The sequence below is a fragment of the Megalobrama amblycephala genome, linkage group LG16 (genome assembly GCF_018812025.1).
Source record: "Megalobrama amblycephala isolate DHTTF-2021 linkage group LG16, ASM1881202v1, whole genome shotgun sequence".
Taxonomy (NCBI): domain Eukaryota; kingdom Metazoa; phylum Chordata; class Actinopteri; order Cypriniformes; family Xenocyprididae; genus Megalobrama; species Megalobrama amblycephala.
Window position 1 is genome coordinate 10,632,544 of NC_063059.1, and position 6,361 is coordinate 10,638,904.

At 34.2% G+C, this 6,361-nt stretch overlaps 1 protein-coding gene across 1 annotated transcript in view; it reads left to right on the forward strand.

Moving 5' to 3' along the window:
- aplp1 (amyloid beta (A4) precursor-like protein 1) overlaps positions 1-6,361 on the forward strand; it is a 76,664-nt gene that overhangs the window by 17,050 nt on the left and 53,253 nt on the right.

Here is a 6,361-nt window from a genome sequence, read left to right on the forward strand (position 1 = left end):
TTTAAATTATAATAATATTTCACAATATTGTGATTTTTACTGTATTTTTAATCAATAAATGCAGCCTTGAAGGTACTTATTTCATAAACAATAAAAATATACCAACCACAAACTTTTAAACAGTAGTGTAGATTGATTTGTATTTAAATTTTAATAATTGTATATAGTTTATGTATTTCATCACGTTGAATACATTAACGTTTGTGGAAAAGGTTGGAAGAAAACCTCTGTTGAATTACAATTAAGTAAATTCATTTCAATTCAAATGCTACATTCAACTTCCTGTGGGGTGTGGCCAGTTAAATCAAAGTCCCTTTCGGCAGCCATATTTGCAACGCCTCCGGGCAGCTATTTCGGGCATCCAAGACCATGTCCTATCTATTTGAATGGGGGAATCCTGAAATCTCAAAAACTGCTTGGTGAACTTCCAATTAAATTACATATTCCGCCATATTCCGCCATATTGCGTGTTGCACTTTCTCCCATTCATAGCTAATAGGAGTGAACTGTCTTTCTATATCTATATTCTTTGGTTAAATTCAAATTCACATTCTTGAATTGAATACAGATACAGTTATTCAATTTTTGCACAATACTGTTATGTATCAAGACCCCAAAATGTAGTTGTGTGTGACACTCGGCACATTTTTAAAAAAAGATGGCTGGCTGCTGCAGCTCCATCAATTATGTAGGGTCTTGGAAATGTCTGGACTCTTGCTTGTCGGATCTGCTTGGGCACCTCTGTCATGCTCTTCTGTTCTCGAACGTCCCTCGTTCCACCGCCCCTCCTGTCTCCTTCCACACCATGTGTCCATCCCCATTTGGCCCACCACTGCTTTTCCCCTCTTTTTTCCATCATCTCAGTTTGTTTTGCAATAAAATATTTATCGTCTGTGCCCACTTCACTCATTCTCCGTCTGTCCCTCCCCATCTCTTCAGCTACTTCTGTCAATCTAACAGCTCTCCTGTCTCTAATAGAACTCAATGTTCTCCGCAACCTCTCTCTCCTCGAACCATTGCACCGCAGCATTATGGTCTATCTTGGCTTGTTCTTGGCTTTTAAAATGTTTGCTTTTCACAGCAGCAATTCATTTTTCCTTTGTGCTTTATCCTTGCGGTGTGATCTTTCATACAATGTGTTTTTTCCACAATCTTTTACCGGCGGCATATTTCACACCGGCTGGAAGTCTCAAGGACGCAGCAAGAAAATGGCATTTGTAAACACTTGCCACTGTGAGCTGAGATGAGTTCTGTAGCTATCAAAATGTTATACAAGCACAGATAATTGAATGAATTGTTGAACAGTGCTTCTCTATTCAGCATAGATTACAGAGCATTTTTCTCTTTTCAGAAATGGGAAAGTATTAAACCTCTAGGCTTGGTCTGAAGAATAGATCATTGTATATATACAGTTATACAGACAGGGATTTTTTTTGTCCAATCTGACATGGTTCGCTCTGGAACCATTAGTGCAAAAAGAGTGTAATGCAGATAATGAACAATGGCTGAATCCAGCCTGACTCTAGCCAGGTACAAATTAGACATTAGACAGAATAATTTACTCAACCCAATTTGTTTACATTAGTTAAAGAGTTAGTTCACCCAAAAATGAAATTTCTGTCATTAATTACATTAATCACCCTCATGTCATTCCAAACCTGCAAGACCTTTGCTCATCTTCTGAACACAAATTAAGATATTTTTTGATGAAATCTGAGAGCTTTCTGATCCCCCAATAGACAACAATGTCATAACTACATTCAAGGTCCAGAAAGGTAGTAAATACATTGTTAAAATAGTCCATGTGACTACAGTGGTTCAACCTTAATGTTATGAAGCGATGAAAATACATGAAAAAAAAAAAAAAAAATTACTTTATTCAACAATTTCTTCTCTTCCCTGTCAGTCTCCTAAACAGTTTAGGTAGTAAACACAGTGCAGCACTTCCAGGTTGGTTCTACGTCAGAACGCCGACTCATTATTGGCTGGCTCCCGCGTCAACATCACAAGCATGCGTCGTGCTGCTCACGTGTACAGCGTCGGCCAATACTGAGTTCAAATTTTCATCCAGATTTTCTGAGGAGACACAATCACTTTATGTGATGATAGGGCTTGGCATTTTTTTCCGATTTTTTTCGATTAATTGGAATTTAATGTTTTGCCTCGATTTTATTATTTTTAAATTGAGAAATAGCAATTTTGAATAAAAACATTAGCAAACGTTACAATTAAGTTATTAAACGCGAGTTGAACTTATTTTTTTTTTACTTGACCTCCATGCTTTTACAATGCCGTTTCATGGATGAGATGCTGCAAAAGATGCTAAACACGCTAAAACAATAGGAAAAATAGCACAATGGAATGCAAAAACCTGTAAAGAACTACTACTGTTTGTTTGATATTTCATGTTTGCATGGTGACAGGCTGAATTCTGCCAATTATTTTCTGTTTTACAAAGCATTTGCTGTTAATAATAGCCTATTACTGGTGTTATTTATTGCTATTGCTTTATGGCCAAGAAATATTTAGCATTTTTCTCATTTTATATTATTTCTGAGTATATAGGATATGTTTAAAATAAGTTTGCACTACATTTTTCTTCATATTCCATGCATAATTTCTGCAAAGATATTTAACAAATAAGTCATTTGTTTTACATTTACACCTTGATGATCACTTCAGGTGTGGTGCACTTGGAATAGAACTTTTATAATCAGATTGTAATAAAGACAATGTTACTTGAATCATATTGTAATTAAGTTTTTGATTTCACTAACTACATTGAATTGGTCAATCGTTCTGAAAAAAATTGAGATTTTATGCCATATCACCCAGCTCTATATGACTAAATTTTTTCAATTGTGAATTTTTGTAAATTGATGTGCATCATAATATGGAAGAAAATATCTGTTGCAATTTCCATTACATTACAACTTTAAGATGCTTATTAGTGTATTTAGAATTAGCTTTAATTTTTTATATTTCCAGTGTATTTCCAGACATTTTACAGTAGGTTAATTTTTAGTAATTCAGCTATGGTTCTTTTTTTTTTTTTTTTTTTTTTTTTTCATTTTTATTAGTGTTTTTAATGTTTCTATTTAGCTTTAATTCATATTAATTTCAGTTTTAGTAATTTCAGCACTTGCAAAATCTCATTTTCTTTTTTTTTCTTTTTTTTTCTTTTTCATCTAATGTTTATATTGTATTTTATTTCAGTGTTATTTCAATTAACGGAAATTATTTTTAATAGTTTAACTTAATAATACCAACACTGCTACACAGCTTACATATCTTGGATAGTCAGTTGTAAAAAAAAAACAAAAAAAAAAACATTGTGTTACATTTTAAATTATAAGGGCTGAGTCTATGCATTAATACTAATGCTAACACCACTGCTAAATCTCTGCTAATAGCAGCAATTACACATTGCAATTTGAGACATGAGTAATATCACTCGCTAATGGTCTGTGATGAATATTTATATGAATATTAAAGGGTCCTGCGGTAGGGAGGATGAAGCGGATCTTGTATATTTCACATGTAATGACACTCTCAGAGAAAGCAGGCAGAGGCCGTTTGGAACGATCTGCGTAACTTAATAGGCTAGTTCCATTTTTTAAAAGGAAAACTGCAAGATGCTAATTTCAAGCATCGGACAAGATGAAGCATTTGGAGATGCGGAGATTCAGGATGAAATGCACTGGACCCATTTAGACCGCTGAGATTGTTGGACTTTATCTGATTTGGTTGCTCGCTCTTGTTTAATTATGTCGTGAGCCATTGTGTCGAGGCGACATCAGTCACTTGTAAATGTGTGTCTAAGCATCTTAAGAGGGAGCGATGTAGCATTCAAACAAACAATATCAATGGCTCTAATGCTCTGTGCTCATTTACTGGTTCTTTGGGCTATATTTTTGACCTACTGAATATAAAGCAGCCAGGAAAGCATATTTCAGTTCAATTATGGAAAGCAGAGAGAGAGAGAGAGAGAGAGAGAGATGGAGTGGCTCATTTGGAATCCTGCAGGGAACCAGTTGCTACGGTAACAGGGAAGGTAGCCAGCTCCGTTGGGAGATGTTGCCACAGCAACCAGCCTCAGTGGCCAAGTGATGCTGCCGAAAGAGCGTGAGGTAAAGAATGGGGGAAGGAGTGGCAAAAATACACGCAGAAGTGTTTGATGTGAGTAAGAGAGATGGGGGAAGGGTGGCCTGGTGACGAGATAAGATGAAAGAGCTGATAAAAAAAAGAAGCTTTAAATGTGTTATCGCACATGCCGAGATTCGGGGGAGGCTTAATTGGACCTTGTGGAAATTTCCACAACAAAGTGAACAAAGGTAAACTCTGAGAACGAGGAAGGGAAACCCAGTGCTTCGCACCTCTGGGGAGTGCGAGATCATGCCAGCCTCTGATTTCGACAAGTTCTTCATATCCACAACAGCTCAAAGCCTGCAGACATCAGAGCTCAATGCTGGCGAGAGCTCAGATTCATCCGGTTCGGCTTTAAATCCATTCACTGTGGATTTGTAAATCAAAGGAAAGAGTATACTGATCTATTATAATTGGTATTACTGAAAATATGAAGAACTGTGAAGACTGAGGAAGTCTAAAAGTCAAGAGTCATAATGAAAATCCGACTGCCACAAAATGAGATTGAATGGTGACTTTGTATGTTACTTATGGATGTTTGTTCATTCCAATGGGAATGAAAAATATCTTTAATAATACTTTATCGTAGACAGCAATGAGATTAAATGGAAAACAATATGTCTGTTTTGCTCATTCTTCTTGGCTTTATAGTGACGTAAGTTTCCCAAGTAGGACATGTTCTTCAATCAACATCTTGTTTGTCTAGACAAAAACATTCCAGTCCACCAATCAGACATTAGCATACATTCATTTGGCAATTCTTCACAATAATGTTCAGTTTGGTTACATTTCTTATTAGGGCTGGGACAATACATCGATTCACGATACAATGAATCTGAAGCAATCAAATCGATTCTGAGGTTAGTTTTTAACAGCAGATGGCACTACGTGCTTTAGAAACACACGTAATGTTAATGCTGTTTCATAATCGTTCATAAAGTTCGAAGCAAATTACAAATGTGTTTGCAGTGGGCTGGGTTTACAATAATCTTGTGTCATAAAAGCATTCTGAGCCGAGGTACAAGTGTATTTAACCACTTACATGGCTCAGCTGAACGCACGAGCGCTCTCCAGCACTCTTCTTCATGAGCATTTGAGTGTGCGGTTAAAAACTAACCTAGAGCGCCATCTGCTGTTAAAAACTAAGCTCAGAATCGATTTGAGAGAGAAAATATCAGGATCGATCCAGATTCATTGAATAGGGAATCGATGTATTGTCCCAGCCCTATTTCTTATTGCATTTGGTATCAGGAACTATCAGTTACCTTTTACAGAATTTATAATGTAGGTTAATATCAATTTTTATATACTCTAGGGTTTTATATACTCTAGAAATTTGCAGTCAGTAAGATTGTTTTTTTTTTTTACATTTTTGAAAGAAGTCTTACAAAGGCTGCAATTATTTGATAAAAAAAAAAAAAAAACAGTACAAACAGTAATATTCAGAAATATTGTTTTCATTTAAAATAACTGTTTTGTATTATTATATATTTTACAATGTAATTTATTCCTGTGATCGAAGTTGAATTTTCAGCATCATTACTCCAGTCTTCAGAAATCATTCTAATATGCTGATTTGATGCTCAAGAAACATTTCTCATTATTATTAATTTTGAAAACAGTTGTGCTGCTTCATATTTTTTTTGGAAACTGCACTGTAAAAAATATTTTCATGATTTGTTATCACAACATTTTTTCTTTTGTCAGATCAAAGTCAGTAATTAATGTAATGTTCAGATAACATAATATTTTGATTTTCTTTTGATTAAACCAATCGCTTTCATTGTATTAACTCAAATTTTTAATTCCAGTGAACTCAAAATTTTAAGTCAACCAGGTAACTTACTTTTTTTTTAAGTTGAACCAACAATTCTTTTTTTTTTTTTTTACAGTGTGTGTTAAGTTTGATGAATAGGAAAAAAACTGTATTTATTTGAAATATAAATCTTTTAGAACATTATAAATGTATTTATTTTCACTTTTCATCAATTTAATGTCATTCTTGCTGATAAAAGTATCAATTTCTTTAAAAAAAAAAAAAATCTCTCTGATCCCAAATTTTTGATCAGTAGTGTATGTCAGTACACATTTTAATATTTAATTTTGAATAAATTAACATTATTTACTGTATTATAAATAAACATGCATTAACAATAAACATTAATATATGTATAAATTAACATTAAAGGGATAGTTCACAATATAAACAGTATAA